The 20,771-nt window shown below is 36.8% G+C and overlaps 2 long non-coding RNA genes and 1 pseudogene across 2 annotated transcripts; 2 read left to right on the forward strand and 1 right to left on the reverse strand.

Annotated features, from left to right (window-relative positions):
- Positions 1 to 4,529: 4,529 nt before the first annotated feature.
- Positions 4,530 to 5,660, forward strand: LOC103334379 (uncharacterized). The gene is made up of 2 exons (XR_016123236.1): positions 4,530 to 5,175; positions 5,313 to 5,660. It is a non-coding gene; the product is annotated as an uncharacterized LOC103334379 (long non-coding RNA).
- A 52-nt stretch (positions 5,661 to 5,712) lies between these two features.
- LOC148920968 (uncharacterized) lies at positions 5,713 to 7,330 on the reverse strand. Its single transcript, XR_016123234.1, has 2 exons — positions 7,198 to 7,330; positions 5,713 to 6,602 (listed from the first exon to the last, which is right to left on the reverse strand). It is a non-coding gene; the product is annotated as an uncharacterized LOC148920968 (long non-coding RNA).
- A 7,803-nt stretch (positions 7,331 to 15,133) lies between these two features.
- LOC148920969 (zinc finger BED domain-containing protein RICESLEEPER 3-like) lies at positions 15,134 to 17,362 on the forward strand (annotated as a pseudogene).
- The last annotated feature ends 3,409 nt before the right edge of the window (positions 17,363 to 20,771 follow it).

Here is a 20,771-nt window from a genome sequence, read left to right on the forward strand (position 1 = left end):
TCTAAATTACAAGGATATGATTTCATACATATATACACACAACTAAGATGTCATGAATTCGAACTTGAGATCTCTTATATCTAAGTCAAGGCCCTTTTCCACGATTTTAATTAAAGGCATTTCACCAACAACAAAAAAAAATTATTATACTATTGAACACTAGGTAGGTACACATACAATATTACATAAATTATTCTAATTGTCTAGCCATGTATATTATGATTTAGGGTTAAATACTTTTTTTGTCATTGGGTTTTACTTGGAAATTCAATTTGGTAACTGAAAAAAAAAATTTAGCCACATTGGTCAATGTGTTTTTCAGAGTTTACAATTTATAGACATTTCTTTATTTTTCGTTAAGTGCAGTTTTTTTTTTTTTTTTTCCGGAATCACCTTCAGACTTCTTCCCGTATGAGGGAAATACGTTATACCCAAAATTTCTCTCAATAAAAAAGGCAAATGAAATTAAAATGAAATCAACAACTTTTCAATATATTTTTTATGCTCTATCATCTTGATTACGTCTTATTGCCATATGAAGTCATAATACACTTTTCACTCAATTGATTCAAGCTTCAATATAGCATCCAATCTATGAGGCTATACCTCACAATTCCGATTTCAACCCAAGATTTCCCCCAATTTGTTAAACCCTAATAGCATAATGTACCACAACTCGTAAAAACATAAAATTAAAAACTGCACTTAAAGGAAATTAACGGAAGATAATAGAATGTCTATAAATTGTAAACTTTGGGAAACATAGTAACCAATTTTACTTAAAAAAAAATTCTCAGTGACCAAATTGAATTTTTGTGTAAAATCTAGCGACCAAAAAAGTTAAGATTTATTATAAACTGTTTCTTAGAATTATGTTTTTATTATCAAATTGAAGTTACATGAAGGGGTTGGCATGGGTCTATTTGGTGATTCCAATTGTTGAGAAAATTAGAGAAATTTTTTCAAGAAAATGGAACTTAAATAGAGAGCAAAGAGTGCATAATTTTACCATGGAGGAAAAGAACAATGGCAAGAAAATGGGGCTAGTGAAAGATGGAGAAGAAGATGGTAGGCAAGTTGATGAGGTTGGTGTTAGAGAGGAGATTAGATTGAAATTAATGGTGACAAGAATAGATTGTAAATTTTTTCAAAGCAACATTTGGGTGATGCTTCTGAACAACTTTGGACAACTAGTAGAGTCTCATGAATCATCTAGGACTTTAATGAGCCATGGGACTATGTTATATGTCCCAATTGTTTAGAACACCAACCCAAGCGTTGTAGTGAAAAAAATATATACAAAGAATACAACCAAAAGAGCCTATGCTCGTCATCATCAATTGCACTCCAGTATTCTCTCTAACATCGTTGACAGGTTTTATCGCCAAGCCCATAAAACAAGACCACGTAGATAAATGAATGATACATGTTACACTGACCTTGGTCGCCTTTTTTATCAAGCCATACCGACTCATCCCAATAGGCTAGTTAGGACAAATTATTCTTACACCAGCCTGACCTATTGCCATGTTATGGGGCTTACCCTAATAGTCGATTTGGAGGGTCGGCTCTCATGGGATCACTCAACTCCCACACTTGTAAACCATTTTTGCACCCAATCTTCCTCTCACCCAAATGTCACATGGGAAAGGACTGAGGTGGACTGACGCCTCGCCACATATTACCTTCCCAATTACATACGCACATGTGTCGACTTATGGGTGGAGAAGACATTTACAACACCTATAATCAATTTCATGTGTCATCCAACCATTGGCCTCTGATAACCAGTATAGTAACCAATGCCTAGAGCCACCTTTTCACCCTAGTATGAGAGTGGCTGAAGATCTTCTTGTGCTGGATTGAAGGGGATATGCCTTCTCTTCATCTCCTATAAATACCCCTCATCTACAACTAGACAAAGGTAATAAATTTTTCCCTATCCAGAAACACTACTCATTCACTTTCCTAAATATTAGTTCATTCTACTTCTATCTTTGGCATCGAAGAAGGTTTGGCTAGTACCACACCAATGCATCTTTGATAACTTATTCTTAACGTTGTGCAGATCACCTAGGTAATTGAAGAAGGTCCATTTGCGCAGAGTTAGCCTTATTCACATCCGATCTAGGCCCAGGCTAAGATCTTAGTTGGCTAACTGATTTCGTATCAGTCAACATTTGGCACTGTCAGTGGGAATTTGCAAACAAAAGTCTTATTCCCTTACTGAAGTCCAACACGAACAAACCAAACCATGCAAAACCAAAGCTTGAAAAATAAGGCTTTTTTAGGCTCTACCGAGAAAAACTTCTAGAGACGGAAGAAGAAGAGGCAGCAAATGGATCGTCTCGACAACTTGGAAAACAAAATGAGCCGAATCCTAAAAGGCGTGAAGGATGTCCATAGCTTCAGCAACATCATCCGCCTACAGAATGAGGTAATTCAAGAAGACCTGGCAAAGAGGGTAAATTTGCAACATGAGGCCAACAAGAACAAAATGGCAATCCTAGTGCCGACCCCAAACAGCGGGTAGTGTTGACGGACACTAAGGCCTCATCAAGATCAACTGCAGCATGGGCACCTAAGTGGGGAGTGTAAATAGAAGAGCACTGTTGAGACGAACTAAGGAGAGGATGGTATTGGTGGCATAACCTCCATGCTCAAGGACTTGGTCATTGGCAAGCTGAAAAGCGTGTGGGATGAGCTCAACTAAGTGGAGAAATCAAATATGCCTAAGGGGCCATATTTCAATGAGGAAGAAATTCCACTACCCAACACCCACAATTTACAGGATGCGAGGAGACTTGAAAGCCCCAAATATTCCATTGTATGATGGGATGACCGACCCCTATGACCATCTGGACAATTTTCATCACACAATGGAAGGAGGCAAGTAAATGAGGCAACTAAGTGTCGCATGTTCCCGACCACGCTCAAAGGCCATGCTATGATCTCATTCAAACGGCTTGCTTCTGAATCAATTGGTTCTTTCGTCGAACTTAGAAAGGTTTTCTTGAAGTGATACATGATAATCTTTAATTGGTTGTACATCACAAATGATTTACCAGCAGTCAAACAGCAACCCGATTAAAAACTTAGGGATTACATCACTCGATTCAATAACAAGTATGCTCGATGTGAAGGTTGCGATAAGGATAAAAACTCATATCGCCATGATGGAGGGCATCCACGGAGAGATTTCTTTTTTTCCCTCATCAGGAATCCCCTAAAACATACAAAAATCTCCTCCGCGAGGCGACCAGCTACTCCCGAACGCAATAAAATACAACACCCAGTGTATTACGCAAGTCGAGCACTACTAGAGTAGAAGACCTACCTTAGCCCTTAGCTCGATGCTTAGCACTGGCCTTAGTGGTCTCAGCTAGAAAATTAAGGCCATACTTTCAAGCACATTCTATCGTCATTTTGATCGACCAACCACTCAACCATGCCTTGCGAAAACTAAAAATGCCATGTCAGCTCATTAGCTGTTGAGCTAGGTGAATTCGATATTGAATATCAACCACAAACGACCATAAAAGCCCAAGCTATTGCCGACTTCATCTCAGAGTTTACCCTGTCGACATTCGTAAGTGAGTAGCAAGAAACCAGGATTCACCCGGCGCCCACCCCACCACTAACCACAACGGATATCACCCCTGCTACCATGGCGCAGCCACGATAGGTCTTGTATGTTGACGGTGCATCAAATCAACAAGCCTGCGGAGCCAGCCTGGTCTTGATCTCGTTTGACAGAGCTAAGGTAGAATATACCATTTGATTCCATTTCCAAGTTTCTAACAACGACCTTTGTCTGGGCTCCGATTGGCAAAGGAGCTCACTGTTGCACACATCGACGTTAATAGCGACTCACAACTAGTGGTCAACTAGGTGACCGCTTACGTGGCAAAGGTCAAGGATCTCATCTCCTCTTTCCAATTGTATACCATTACCAAAATCATTAGGGCAAAGAATACCCAAGCCGACTCTTTGGCGAAATTAGTAAGGGTAGGCATTCAAACTGGCAAACTGAAAAACCGAGCAAAACCACACCGAAAAAAAATGAGTTGACCAAAAGTCAACAATCTGAACAGACTGTAACTAGCTAGTTCTGGTTTCGGTTCCATGTCTTAAAAAATTGGACCGGGCTGAACTAGACTAGCTTGAATATAATTAATATAATTTATTTATATTTTATATATACAATGGGCTTTTACCTTAACCTTCCATCCATTCCCAGCTTCAATTGGGCCTAAACATATCGATTACCTCAAGCCCAACGTCTTATGCTATTATTTTTTAGCAGCCAACCTTTTTAAATTAATCTTTTATACTCTTTTTTATTGTTGAAATGAACGTTTTATACTATACATCAACCAAAGTCCAACCCTAGCCGTAAATGCCTCTCTCTCTCTCTCTCTCTCTCTCTCTCTCTCTCTCATTCTCCTTCCTCCTCTTCTTCTTCCTTCTTCTCTCATTTTCGCTCTCACTCAAGAGCAACGACTCGTTCCTCCTGCCAAAGGGCTTAATCAGGTCAGTGTCTTAGAAATTTGGGTTTTGTTTTTGTCATACATATTTGTACATTTGTTCTTGTATTGATGCTGAGATATGGGTTTGTTGGGATGTGGTTGTTTTTTTATATATATCAATTGATTGTATTTTGGGGACTTGTTTTCGGGTCAATTTAAGGCTTCCATTATTATATGGTAGAAAAAAAGTGAACGTGCTCCTTTGTCTGGATGCCTCTAATTAAACTTCACGCTTTGAGATGGCATGATTAGAGCTCTGTTTTTTTTTTTTTTTTAATTCCTTGAAATCTTTCTTTTTTAGAATTCATAGCCTCAGATAGACCAATTTCAGAGAGAGAGAGAAATAGAAAAACTACTTTGAAATTTGAGTTTTATTTTCTCCATCTATTGAGAGCCATGCTTGTCTCTTGAGAATTGAGAATTCTTCTTTTTAAGTAATGGGTCTATCTCTTTTTATACTATAGAAATGGGATTTCAATTTGGATGATTAGATATGAGATGGGTAAAGAGGAAACAAGAGGAAGAAGAAGCAAAGAGGTTGATTTGGTGCTGATGGGTGGGAATTTGAAGATGCAGAGCCACCACTTTGTGGCTGTGAGGTTGAATGACCAAACGGGGACTATCTTGGGTTTTGTTGTATATCTTGGTCAGCTAACTATATATCTTGCTCTGATGACAACAATTGGGTTTTTAGAGGTTTCTTGTGGTTGTTGATTTTTTATTTTTTTATTTTTTTATTTTTTTATTTTTTTTGCATATATGGTGCCATTGAAATTCTGCAAGAAGGGAAGATCTAATGGAGAAGATTAAAGAATGTGTTGTTGATTTAGGAGCAGCGAAGATTAAAGAGTCGTGAAGTATTCCTGAAAAATATGGAGCAGTTGAATGTTATTTTTCAGCAATTTAGTTGTAATTAAATATGATTTATTATGTATTTGTTTGTTGTTGGTAGGGGTGGGCACGGTCCGGTTTGGTCCGGTTTCACCCTCAAACCACAGCTGAACCAATTAAACTTTCACGGTTCGGTGTGGTTTGATTTGAGTTAAAATCAAAATGAAAATCAAACCAAACCAAACAATTCATATCCGGTTTGGTGCGGTTTGGTTCGGCCGGTTTAGCTATAAAACAAAATGTCTTATAATAACAAAGAACCTATTAACAAACATCCTAAAACAGAAACTGATACAGGTGCAAACATCAGCATTTTCATTATATAATCCAAATCTCTAATACATCAAACATGGAAAGTTAACCAAATCTCCAATACATCAAACATGGAAAGTTAACCAAATTTCCAGTAAAACAAAGTGTTTGTGAGGTAAAATACCTCTAGGCCGAGCTAGGCCAAACCACGGTGTTAGTGGTCGAGCTGGGCTAGACCACGGTGTTAGTAGTCGGGCTGGGCTTGAGCCTGGTCACCCTATACTTTTCCACCCTGACCCGTGTGGACTTGTGGGCCCATTTGTGCTCAGCCTCGGTGCACATGAGTTTGATTTACGCTGTGTTCACTCAAAGCACTCCCAATCCCAAGGAAGTTGGGATGTTTCGGGATCACCAAGATGCCAATCTAAATGGAGTCCTAGTCCGAGGAGGATTAGGATGTTCTAGAGTCCTAATTCGAGGAGAGCTGGTTTGCTCTGGAGTCCCACTCCGAGAAGGATTAGGTCGTCTGGGATGATATAAAAGGCTAAGGTCATCCTTCGTAAAAGGTATGCAATTCTAAGCACTAGAACCTATTGTGTGATTTTACTCTCAAACACTCGACTGACTTAAGCATCGGAGGGTCCTTGGCCGGCACCACACCGGTGTCACCCACAGAGGCTATCTTGTTTTACAAGTTCTGGAGGACGACTTGGTTGGTCACGCTAACCTAGTCTGGAAGAATTGCCCGACCTCGATCTCGAAGAGGTCATCTTCTGTTGAACCAATTTTAGGCATCAACACAAAGTTCAAATACAATCCCATATTTGGGTACAAATAGAAATAAACTTTAACATCCAACTAATTAATACAAATAGAAATCAACCCCTTCTGCAGATTCATCCGTAGCTGCTGGATTATTAGAAGCAAAACCTATATAAAAAACACAATCACAGATTTTTCATCAAAATATCAACAAACATCAAAACGTAATAATCTTTAAAAAATAGAATAATGTATAAAAAGAGTTTTCTTTTAAAAAAATTAAAATGATGAATTGAGAAAAAACAAACTTAAACAGTATTCTCCCTTCCCCACCACCTTATATATATTAATCAAATACCCATCTTCTCTTTTAACTTCTGCAAATCCCATCCACACATCACCAGAGCCCACCTCTCTCCCTCTCCCAATCATTTTCTTCATCACAGGATAGTTAGCACCCAAACAAATTTTGATGAGCTAATCTAATAGAAGACCCACTAATTTCAGCCAAAAAAAAAAAGACAAAATGAAGACCCATATATATCTAACTAATGAGAAGATTCAGTAATTTCACAGAAAAAAGAAAAAATAGAAATTTAAACATTCAAACTCATTAATCAATACAGCACATTAAACATGAGAGATATGAAGTTATGAACCAATTAAAGTCAAAACCCATGAGAGATATGAACCCAAATCAGAAACTTGAACAAGAAAACCATCAAATCTACAGAGAGAGAGAGAGAGAGAGAGAGAGACTTACACTGGGGAGACGAAGAGGCCAAAGGTGATGACATTGTCTGCCAAAGGTGATGAAGATGGAGATGAATGATGTGATGAGTGAGTGTTGTGTGCAGCTAGGGTTAGGAAACAAAGGAGAGCCTGAGAGAAATGTGAGGGAAAGGTACAGAGAGATCCGTGAGTTTGAGTTAAGTTTTTAGAGTCCAATCATGTGCGGAATGGCGCATGATAACACTTACAAATAACCACTCAAGCCTTGCCACATGTAAAATATATTTAAAAAATAATAAATTTATTTATAATCGGTCCGGTTTGGTTTAGGACAGTTTACAAAATTCTCAAACCGCAGTCGAACCGAACCAAACCGGTTCGGATTGATTTTAGAAACTATTGACTTTTTCTTTGGTCAAAACCAAACCAAACCAATATAATCAGTTCTGTCGGTGTAACCAGATCGGCCGGATTGATGCCCACCCCTAGTTGTTGGGATGTAAAATTAAATTTAATGTTTGATGGATTTAATTTTGGATGATTAGAAATTGAGTCAGTTGACTTTCTAAGCCCAAAATTTGAAAACAAGTGGTTGGGCCTAAAGTTTGAAAAATCCAAAGCAAAAAAAAAAAAAAAAAAAAAGCTGAGTTGGGATTATTTGCGGTCCAAACCGAGAAAATCGGAACTGAACTAGATTTTAACTAGTTCGAGTTGGTTTGGTTAAGTAATTAGTTTTTTTATCAGAATTGAACTGGATCGGACCAAATGAACAGACGGTTCTAGTTCGAATTTAGCTAAGAACCAGTCGAACCAGACCGTGCCCACCCTAGAGATTATCCTCAACTCTAGACTCAGAAATAACCCGCACTGTGCCCATTGAATACCTCACAAAAAGAGGCATCAATATAACCAAGCCATAGTTATGGCGGTCGATGATGCACCCAACTGGATGACCCTAATTTGGAACTTCCTTATTAGCAGCACCTTGCCCCCAGGCCAGGCCTAGGCTCAACAAATAAGAATGCGAGTAACTCGCTATGTCATCCTTGAGGGCAAGTTGTACAAGTGAGGCCACTCCCTCCCGCTATTACTATGTGTAACTCCAGAGAAAGAATGTGAGGCACTCCTGGAAATCCAAGAAAGAATATGTGGAGATCACGCTGCATCCCAATCAATGACAACAAAGATTATAAGTCGAGGGTACTTTTGGCCCACTATGGACACAAATGCCAAATGTCGCACTAGAATCCCAAACTTGCCAACTCTTCGCCAACATCCCTCATCAACCACCTGAGCACCTCACCACTATGACTAGCCGTTGGCATTTTGATCAATGGGAACTAGACCTGATAGGTCCAATGTCCAAAGAGAAAGGGCAACAAAGCTTCATAGTTGTTGTCGTGGACTACGATACAAATTGGGTCGAGACCAAACCCCTAGTAGCCATCATATTCGTCAAAGTCTAGAACTTCGTATGGAGAAACATAGTCTGTCGATTTAGCGTCCCCCATACCATCATCACCTACAATGACAAGCAATTCAACTATAAGAAATTCAGAGAATTCTGCTCGAACCTTCAAATCAACCTACGCTTCTCCTCACCTATGCATCACCATGCCAATGGCTAAGTCGAAACAGTCAACAAAATGCTAAAGCGAATGCTTGAGAAAAAGTTGGGGCCAATCAATGACTAATTTGAGCCATATTATAACGTGCAAACTACTAAAGAATATATATTTAACCAATCAATCTCTTTTTATTGGGCTAAGCCAAGTTCTGACAGTGGGACAGTTATGCAAACAACATATTGGATCACTTCGAGACCTCTTACCTGGGCCTTAAGAAAAATCACTTGCTGAATTGATCCAACAAGAGTTGTGGCTAGAACATTGTTCAACGTGCCTCATCCCACATCTCTCTCCAATGAAGTAAACATATTTTTGGCATGCCCGGTGGGATTACTTTGGGCATGGTTAGACATACAAGACGAAAATATACATGGTAAACTCAAATCCAAATCCCAATAAAATGACTTCACATGGAAAATAGGGATATGAAATGTGTCAACTCAGTAGCTAAGTGCAACCTTCGATGAGTTTGCGAGAACTGAGCCTATGCTTTACACTCTTATTGATAGTATATATACCACTATGAATACAAACTTTGCTCAACCAGGAGAAGCTCTTACACAAGGTTTAGCTCAACAATCTTTTAGAAACTACTATTAAAAGTCGAAGAATTGAAGCTAGTATCAACAACATGGCAAACCAAAGTGACAAAAGTTGTAATAGTCCACTTAGTGGTGATCTCACATGCAGATTACTAAATACGACTATGGAAATGAGAGGATTTACTACAGGCCAGTCAAGTGGCCATGGAAATTCCTCACCTACTCAACAACTTGTTGTTCACCTTCCACTAGTGAACATTCAAATTGCTGCTGTGGTAGATATTGTGATTCAACTAACTAATAGTAACAACAATCAGGCTCCACCAGTATGATCAGAGGCTATAATCGTTACTAAACTTAGATACCAAGCTCCAATGCATGGTGAAGTTGCAATACCTCCAAAGCCTCCAAGAAATGGTCCTGGTAGGGGTGTTAATACAGATAGATGGAGACGAGATATGGTAATTATGTCACTAATGGTAGAGCAAAAGGAGGTCGTGCAAGACAACAAGAACATATCCGTATTAGGGATGAGACTGAAGAGGAAGTGGATGAAAGACATATCAATCCACCTTCATATTCACTAGCAACACCTATGGTCAATCATAATATTGGCATTTCGAGATGAGATTGCTAATTTGAGGCAACTCATTTTGAATGGCCAAAATGGAGGATGCCATAGAGACCAACTTATCAAAAAATTTATCATGTAGACATTAAAGTCATTTCCAAGTCCTTTTAGGGATTAATTAGAGCTTTTAGAGTTATTGTTGCGTATACCCAAGTGCAAGTAGTCACACGTAGTAATAACCTTGGAAGTCCAAGTATCGTATCCTCAAGGAGCAGGTAGGCAAATATCTGCACACAAAGAAATAATTAAACGTACCACAATAAAAGTGACAAGCAATATGGATAAAGTAATTTGACTTTGTGGAAATTGAGTTTAAAAATGAAATATCAATAATGGAAATGCTAAGGCATCAAGGTTCAATTCTTTAAACAAAATATGTTTCATGTTCTTTAATCCAAATTATAACTCGATTAAAATCATCATTGAGAAACTTTAACCGGAAGATAAAGAAATTAAAACCAATTTAATTTTTCAATGTAATATTTTATTAATGATTGTTCAGAAAATGGAGTTGCTTAATATCTACTCTTTTAATTTAAAAGCATGCCAAGTCAGTTCTTAACAATGATAAAAATATAATTGAACTCATGAAAAGATAATAGCACTCAACATCAATCAAAATAAAAGGATATGAAATATTGAACAACCAAAACTAAAAGAATTTAGCAATTCACACCATATATTGGATTAAAGAACAATTCACAAACTTACTCAAAGAACATTCCCTTTAGCCTTAGCTAGAGTTCTAGCAACTCATTACAAAAGAAAACATAAACTAAATGGATAAAGAAATCTGTCGTAGGGGTGCCCTTGCCAAATAAGTTGATGGGTGATTTATAGTAGTAAATGAGGTGAGTGGGAAGTTAACACATTCGTGGTGGGTGATGAAGGGTTTAATTGAGGGATTAATTGGATTAAACATGTGTTGATGGTGGAGAGTTAGTGGAAAAGAAATAACGGTGGGGTAAGTGGGCGTTAAATGGCTATGAATGACATGAAATAGGCTCTTTAGCTTCAACAGTTTTGTCTTCTCTTCTCCCTCTTTACTTCTCTTTATAGTCACAATAATCCCGCAATCAATTCTTCAATAAAATCCACCAGTAATTCTCTTCACGCCTAGCTTGAACTTGGACAAATGTATGTCTTCATCTTTTGGCTTTCCAACTTCCTACAGAAGAAAAATTCACCTAATAAGTTCACCAAATTAATATAGAAAATTCATAAATCCGGTTGGTGAGAATAAAATGTAACAACAAGTGAAATCATATTTATTAAGCCAAAATTATATCATAAAGTCTCCAAAATAATATTAAAAATATATAATTTGAGACTCTCATTAGTTATAGACCAACCAACTGAGTCCAATATGTTGACCAAAGCACTAGATGAAGCTCTACGAAAAGTAGGAAACTATTTTTTTGACATCCAAAAGCAATTATTTGAGTTTGATGAAGTCTTAAATAGCCAAAGAGACCGTGTCTACACAGAAAGAAGACAAGCCCTTGACTTTAACAATCTCCAATCCCTAAGTCTATTTAGATACAAATATATGCATCTCCCCAAAGGTCTTCACCCAGGATTGAATGGGATGAGAGAATGAGTAGACAAGAAGTGAAGAGTGGTGCTAGCACCCTCACTTGATGTGATAGATTGAAGCGGTTAGGGAGAAAGAGCTTGATGTTTTCTCTCTTCAAATTTCACCAATTGGAAAACCCTAGGATGATAAGATATCATAGCTACACACTTATAGGATCAAAAATGTCACAAGAGTGACAAAAATACCCCCAAACCCTAGTGTAGCCACTCCCCCTTTTTGTGTGTCATGTTTTTGCTATCTTGGTCCAACACATTAATCCTATAATGTGTCACATATGTGCCTAAGTTTATATGGTCAAATCCTTTTTTAATTTCCAAATCATATGGGACCTTTAATTAAAGTTATGAAATTTTAATTGAATAATTAAATTAATATAATCAATTTAATTACTTCTAGTGACTTAACTAATTTAATCACTCATTTGTCTAACGAGTGTTTGTCCCGGTCATCCTTAGTTGACCGTGTCAAGTGTCGGGTCAACCATTTGACCTTTGACCTTTGACTTTTGACTTCGACCTTTGACTCACATTGACTTTGACCAAGTCACAAAATCATTCATTCTCTTCTTAATTTCCCAATCGATTCCTTTTAGGTTTGCGATCTTATAAGCTTTAATCAGCAAGGCAGTGGGTATGAATGATTCACTTTGAATCAAGTGTGAATTGTATCCCTACATACAATTGTCCCTATTGGCGGAGACTAATTATAATTAGTCCTTATAAGGCTTCCACAAAGCTATGAGTGACACCTAGCAGTATGTCATGGTTACCCAAGCTAAAAAGAATTCATTTAGAGAACCTAGTCAGTTTGTTATTACAATGCAATTCGATCCTTCTCTAATTCAATACTCTATGTCATAATCTCGGGATATGGTAAACTTGTGTCAAAATCCCTAATATGACATCTCAAGAGTTCACCTATCTATGCGTACACGCTGAGGATCCTGAGGAACACCTTTAAGTCACATTATTTTGATACGACCGTATAGTGCTCTCAACGAGAAACAACATATACACAAGACAACTGTGATGTCTCAAGTCTAAGGATTAATTTGCATTATCACAACTTAGAATTCTTTGTTTGACACTTGTGAGTAAGACTTCCGTACAAGAATTCTAAAGTTAATTGGGTTCAGTGGACTCCATCTTCTATAGAGCACCTACACATCTGTCTCAGTGTCTCTACACGAATGACTTGAGACTAGTCATCCTCCCAATTGAGCAGACATAATGTGTACCAGTCTTTGCCAGTCACCATTGTCCAATTGGTGATCCTATGACCAGGAACATTTTAGGATACGATATTTATATGTATGGAAAGGCCTCGTGCTTCTAACTTTTTTAGACCACTTTCTATTTATATCTTAATTCATGGACTTGTGACTTTGTGTACGTTATGTATCTAAAGCAAAGTTCTTGCCCCTTTGATTATTATATATTATGTCCCTAGAATTATCCATTTTATATTGGCTTCTAGGGCATATATCTAACAATTTAACACATCATCATAGCGCATATTAAAAAAACTCTATTCTCCCACCTCTTTTCCAGTTGTCAAGTCATTTACCTTCCACCTCATGTCAAAATCACGTACAACTACTGAGCATTATTTTCCTAAAACCTTTGAAACTAGTTGATAAGTCTAGTCCAAAAGATTCAAGATTGAAAAGATTAAGTAACATGTATCAACCTTGGGGGAAAGTCACCAATGGCCATGAAAAACTAGTACTCAAACGAATTGAAAGGGACAAACAACTTGTTTAGAGCCGTAAAAATTGTGCATAAGAGAGTTTGACAAAAAATCCATTCTAGCTAGCTCTGCAAGACTTTCAAGAGAATCGAACTGACTTCAGCGATGCCGTCTAGGCTTTTATACCATGTCCAGAGTGTCCAATTTTCATATTGAAACCTCTAGACATTGACAATTTACTTAAGATGTGGTTAATGTACAAGGATATTCATCTACAATTTTTGGACATGCTGGGGAAGGACTATAAATGGATAATTGGTATTAGCCAAGCAGGGTGGGGGCTTCCTCACGGAAGCAAAGGAGAAGTTAATGCTAGAGGGTTTCCATGTCAGAGAAATGTCTGACACCAAAAAAAAAAAAAAAAGTTGACGAAAAAGAATAAGTGAGAAGTAAGAAATTTCAATACTCACTTAGCATATGCAACTTAGCCATATTTATTTAGTTTTATTCTTTCCAATCTTAGATAATTTACGGTTATAGTATGGTTCCCTTGTGAAGAGAATGTTGTTCCTACAAAAATGGCTAGAGGCATGATGACAACGCCCACAATGACCAAAGAAGATAGGCTACTCCTACTAAAGAAGCACTTTTTAGGGAAAGACTTAGGCACTACTATTCAACCATTTCCAGAAGAGCCAAAGTAGCAGAAAGACTCCAAACCCTCGATGGAGATCATCCTACCAAAAAAGCTTCAAAAAACTGAAGATATTCTTAACAATGAGGAGGAGGATGACATCATGGATGATAAGGATAAATAAGATGATAGCTTGCTCAAATATGATATTGACCATGAGGAGTTCAAACTGGCTTTAGGTTTGAAAACCTTATCTATTTATGCTGCATAAACTTCTGTAATAGAAGAAGTGGTAGCAGATGAACCCATCTCTAAACTTGTCAAAAAAGTAGAAATGGAAATTCCCATGGAATAACCGATAGTTGAAGTCACAAATCAAATGGCAGATCCAGTAGATCAGTCGACAGACGAATAAAACAAAGATTAGGGGCAAACGTTGAAGATCAAACTAATCATGATCAAACAATGCCTGTGAATATGATCTATGCTCTACCAGCTTCATTCCAAGTCAGAAAAGATCAAGCAAATGGCATAGAAAGGGATGTAGTGGTTGAAGAGCAATGTTGCGCTCATCGGGCTAATTGAAGAATCTGATGAGAAATTAGATACATTGAAAAACAAGGAACTTGAGGTCAAAATTGCAAAACCAAAGGGGAGAGGAAGACCTCTTGATCAATATTCTTGTCCAAACCAACCAAGGAAATGATTGTTCATTGAAGTTATATTTTCATCTCAACACACATTGGAGGAGTTCATTTCCCCAAGGTATTGATAGATGGAGGGTCAACAGTTAATATCCTTCCTTTCAATCAATTTTCCAGGTTGGGTAAAACTAAGGAGGACCTAGTCCCACACGATTCACAGTTTCTGATTTTGCAGGGGCCATAACAGCTACTTATGGTGTTTTGTTGGCCCAAGTTATGCAAAATATGAGGCATTAATCATTGGTTTAGAAATGCTATTGGAACTCAAGGTCTAGTATCTGGAGATTTAAGGACACTCACATTCGGTGCTCAAGTAGTTAACCAATGAGTATATATGCAGAGATCCAAATCTAGCAACCTGTTATGTGGCAACTAAGAATTTGTGTTTAGAATATATTGAGGTAAATGTGGAATACATTTCAATAGCAAAGAACTTAGTAGCCAATCAAATGGCTCAAGTTGCCTTTATAATTTAAATTCAAGATAATAAATTAGAAAGAACCATCAAAAGAAGAAATTTACCTTCTGTGATAACCAGAGGAATGCACATAGAGGTAAATGCTATTAAGCTTAATGATTCGAGGAAGCCTCTGATTGATTATCTAGCCAATCCTTCTCTAAGGATTGATAAGAAAATCAAGAGGCGAGCTCCAAACTTTGTGCTCATCAATGATGAACTCCTAAAGAGAAAGATGAAATGGTTATTGAAATATATGGCTATTGTAGCCTTAAATGGAGAAGGATTGTTTTAACTATGCGAGAGGGTATGAGAGTTGCCAAAGAAATAGCCCAATTCAATATGCACCTGCAATACCTTTGAATCCAGTATTTAAACCTAGATCCTTTAGAAGTTGGGCAATGAATTTCATAGGTAAAATCAATCCTCCATCTAACAAAGCTCATACTTCGTCATCTTAGCCACATACTATTTCACCAAATGGGTAGAGGCCACTTCAGTAAAGAGCACATCTTCCTACGAGGTACTACAATTCATCAAAAGTCATATCATTCATAGGTTTGTATTTCCTGAGCTCATCACAACTGATGGAGGGACTTTTTTCATGTCTTGGGAAATCAAGGAGTTAGCTAAGATGTACAAAATTAAATTTGTTCAATTCAGTTCTTACTTTGCTATAGCAAATGGACAAGCTGAGTCTACCAACATTGATCAATATCATCAAGCAAATAAGAAACAATAATCCTAGTACAAAGGCGGAACTAAGGATGGAAATAATACTCGTCGGGTCCCCGGCCCTAAAGAGAGAGTTTTGAGGGAAATCGGGGCAGTGAGGATCCCGAATTTACAAAATCCTTGGTCGGGGATGGGCCTGGGATTGTATTGTTATCCCCGTCCCTGGACCCGGCCCGATAAGTAATATATTTATTTATAATTGATATATAAAAATGTATATTAATATGTATTAATATAATATAATAAACGAGTTACCTTAGTGTCGCTCCTTATTCTTGATACATTGCATATAGTTGGCACGCACAGCAACACGGTCAGATGAGCTTATCTGATACATTTTTTAACCAAACTTGGCAACAACATAGTGGATTGGTCTAATATGGTGAGGATCATGAACATACCATGAATGAAGATGAGGGGTTGGCCACGTGCTGCTGCTTCTATTGGTTGTTAGGAAAACCAAAATCCTTAAATAGACCATAAATGATGAGGAAATAAAAGTGGAAGGTTAAAACTCAAAAGTATTTACAAAAAAGCTAAGCTTTTGTACTCCATCAAGTAGGTCATATATGAATTTGGGTTCTAAGTTTTGTTCATATTCAAAAAAGATGTTATCCTCTCGAATTATTTGGGCGACTACACATCAAGGTTCTCTGTTTAAGATTTCTTTCAAATCAAGTTCACATGCAAAAGGTCAGCAAGGTTCTCTGTTTAAGATTTCTTTCAAATCAAGTTCACATGCAAAAGGTCAGCAAGGTTCTCTCTTTAAGATTTCTCTCTTTGATAATTTTCTATTGTAAAAAATATTGTACCTTCCAATTGCTGTATCAATCTTTATATTTTTTTAATGTATATATATGTTTTCTAGATGGGTGACAAATGAAGAGACTCAAGTTCCTGAAACCCAAATTGAGGAGGATAATAATCCTACACCAACTGAAAATGATAGCAATCCTACAGCAACTAAAAATAACAACACAGAAGCCACCAGTTCAACTCAAGATGCTGTGAATAAAAGGAAAGGTAGATCTCCTGTTCGGGAACATTTTGAAAAGAAAGAAATTCGTGGTCAAATGAAAGCTGTGTGCATTCATTGTAAGAATACCTTAGGCGCAAATAACATGAGACTAGACATTTACTTGATCATGTAAAGTCTTGTCTTTATAAAAGACAAAGAACTAGAGATCAATCAATGTTGAATCCTACAAAGTCGAATGATGGGACCGTCAAGCTTGGTAGTTATAATTTTGACCACGACCATGCTATGAGGACACTTACAAATATGATTATTCTTCATGAATATCCATTATCCATGGTTGATCATATTGGATTCAAGATGTATTCCAATGCTTTGAAACCATTATTTAAAGTGTGTTCTCGAAACACAATCAAGAATGATATCTTTAAGGTTTTTGAAGTTGAGAGGGAGAAAACAATGAAGTTGTTGGACACCAACAGAAGTAGAATTGCCATTACAACAGATATGTGGACATCGAATAATCAAAAAAGAGAATTCATGACTATCACATCACATTTCATTGATGATGCATGGAATTTACAAAGCCGACTAATAAGGTAAATTTATTATATTGTTCTTATTTGAATTATTAATACTCTTAAAAAAAATAATTAGATTGTGACTTATTTGGTTTTTATGGTAGGTTTATATATGTTCTATATCCATACACGGCGGATGTACTTGCTGATGCTTTATTTGAATGCATGTTCGAATGGAATCTTGACCGTAAGTTGTCCACCTTAACTATAGATAATTGTTCTACAAATGATTCCATGCTTGCGATAGTGTTAGATAAGATTTTCTCCAGTCCACTTATGTTAGATGGACGTTTATTCCACATGCTGTGTTGTGCTCATTTTCTGAATTTAGTGGTGAGAGATGGCTTAGAGGTGATTAAAAAGAGTATTGAGAAAATTAGGTGCAGTGTTGTATTTTGGCTAGGAACCCAAAAAAGAAAGGAGAAATTTCTTGAAGCGGCAAGACAATTGAGAGTTCCAACCTCTAAAATGTTAGAACTTGATTGTAAGACTTGATGGAACTCTACATATTCCATGCTTAAGACTACAACGATATACAAAGATATGTTTTTCCTCATTTGAAGCATCGTGAGCCGTTGTACAAAGAAGTGCCTAGTGAAAGTGATCGGGCAAAGACAAATGAGCTTGTTGATAAGTTGGCCATGTTTTATGATGTGATTGTACTTTTTTCAGGGACCAAGTATCCTACTACCAATATTTACTTTAAGAATATTTGTGCTATTAGATTAGCAATTTATGATTGGCTTAATTCTGAACAAGAAGAGGTGCAAGCAATGACATTACATATGCAAACAAAGTTTGAGAAGTATTGGGATACAGTGCATGGTTTGATGGGAGTTGCAAGTATTTTGGATCCAAGGTATTAAGAAATGTAAAGATATTCTCTATGACTTGGTCAAGGAGTATCAGTCAAAATCTCAACAAAGTCAGTAGGTGCATTCTAAATCTTTGATTCCTACTTCTTCATCTAGGCCATCTATGCCTAAAGTTGATTTGGTAAAGCAATTGGATGTGTTTGTTTCTCACTCCACTACCCATGGACATATTAAATATGAGTTGGAGCATTATTTAGAAGAATCTCTTTTACCTAGGAATGATGATGATGATGATTTTGATATATTGTGTTGGTGGAAATCAAATAGGATCAAATATCCTACTTTGCATGATATTGCTAGAGATATTTTGGCCATTCCAGTATCCACAATTGCTTCAGAGTCTTGCTTTAGTACTAGTGGAATGATTATAAGCCCTCATCGTACCCGGCTTCATTAAAAAACAGTAGAGACATTGATGTGCACTCGTGATTGGTTATGAAGTGAGATAAGAGGTATTGAAATATTTTTATGGTTATATTTTTCATATTAAGTAAAACATTTTATTATTGTTTTTTGAATTTTCTTTTTATACGGTTAGCTTCAAGCTCTAATGAGAACGAAGCTAAAAGACTCACCTTTCAAGATTAGGAAGATAATAATAATGAGGAAGAGGTAACATTTTTATATTTAATAGCTCTCTTTATTTTTTTTAAATGGTTTTTTCTTATATTGGCCAATTTCTCATTTTCTTTTAAATAATTGTAATGTCTTTATCTTATTAATTTTTCTTTTTTGTAGGAGTCTACCATTGAAACAGAGAACATTTTTTTTATTAAAGCTATGAATGATGAAGCATAAGATAGTTCATTGAAATTGTGAAGTTTTATTTGATGACAGAATATTGTTAATATTTCTTTGGGATTGGTTTTCTAATTTAAGACTAGATGGATTTGTTGTGCTTACTGAAAATTTTTATAAAGATTTGGATTGAGAAATTATTTCAAGTTTTGTGTCCTCTTTTGCCTTGTTGAGAAATTATTTTAACAAGAAATATCTTGTGGTGGATGTTTTTAAAAATTCACAATGATGTGACTGTGCTTTAGAAAATTATTTTAGCAAGTATCTTATTAAAAATTGGGGATTGGGGCGGGTATGGGAGACACTTCTCTGACGGGGACAGGGATTCCCCGAAATGCCTAAACCGAGGATTGGGGTGGAGATGGAGACGAAGATAGTATTGTCATACCCGGCCCTTTGCCATCCCTAAGCGGAACCACTCACAAGGCTACAATTACACTAAGATTTCTTTATTTCAAAACTTGAACTTAATTGCTGAAATGATAAGGGGTTTGAGATTAACAAAAGGGCATTCAAATATAACGATAATTTTCTCAAAAAACCCTCCTAGAGCCCTTTACACTTTAAGGAGGGAGGAATCCACTGTTCTTCCTCCCTTCTCCCCTCTCCCATCTCTCTTCTCCCTTCTTCTCTTCTTCCCTCATTTCCAGAGACAAAAGGTTTTCCCTATTTGTCTTCGTTTTGTTATGATTTTCCTCCAACCAACCATCACAGGAGCTTGCATCTCGGCGTCGGATCTCCATCACCATCCTTTTTCCGGTTTCTTTATGTTTAGAATAAGTCACAAAGACTCTTTGGGTTCTCTGTGTAGTTTTCACCTCTCCTTTTGTGAGAGCTTTTCACATCTCCTTTGTGAGAGCTTTTCATCTCTCCTTTGTAAGAGTTTTATTTGTATTGTTATGACTTAGTTTTTTCAATCTCTATCTCTTTTCGATTATTCTGAATTTTCAATCTTAATTGGGATGCATATGCCAGAGTTTCTTCGATCATGTGTGATCGTCATCAGATTGTCTTAATTTTAATGTTAGATTGCTCCGTTATTGTAATGGCCTTTTGTGGCTAGTTTGTATTAGTCCTTTGTGGCTAGTAACTTTTTTGGCTAAATTATGAATGTAATCCTAGAATTTCTCAACCAAAAAAAAAAACATAAAGACAATTCTCAATGGTGCAACAAAGAGTTTGATCCCAGGGCCTCAAATACCACAAAATTTACACCACAAAGTTCACATAGCCATACTAGCCATGAAGTCTAGATGTTGTTTAATGCATGGTTTTAAAGAACAAAATAAAAACATATATGGCCCACTATAAACTAGAATACATTAGAGAAATATTATTCTATAATTGTTTATATTGAAAAAGAAGTTGATGACAATATCGATTTAGATGCAATAACAAAATATTTCAATTCTTTTAAGGATCGAATGGCACAACTTGAATAGGTATACTTTCATTTCAATTAGGGTAAATTGATGACTTACTCCTTGAACTTGTACATAACTCTCAATTTACCCCCTGACCTTTTTTTTTAGCAAATTAAGGACTCAAATTAAATTTTATTATCAATGTTCCCCCCACCGTATCCAATTGCAAATCATGTATCCACTGAGAAGCTATCTGAACCACTCAAGGCTTTTGTGCATCAGCTGTCTGCTATCCATATTCCAACCAAGGTCTCTGAAGCATTGAAAGATCCTAAGTGGGTCCAAGCTATAAAAAAGGAGATGAAAGCTCTTGAGAAAAATCAAACTTGGACAT

This window comes from Prunus mume, linkage group LG1 (genome assembly GCF_029339155.1).
Source record: "Prunus mume cultivar Tortuosa linkage group LG1, ASM2933915v1, whole genome shotgun sequence".
Taxonomy (NCBI): Eukaryota; Viridiplantae; Streptophyta; class Magnoliopsida; order Rosales; family Rosaceae; genus Prunus; species Prunus mume.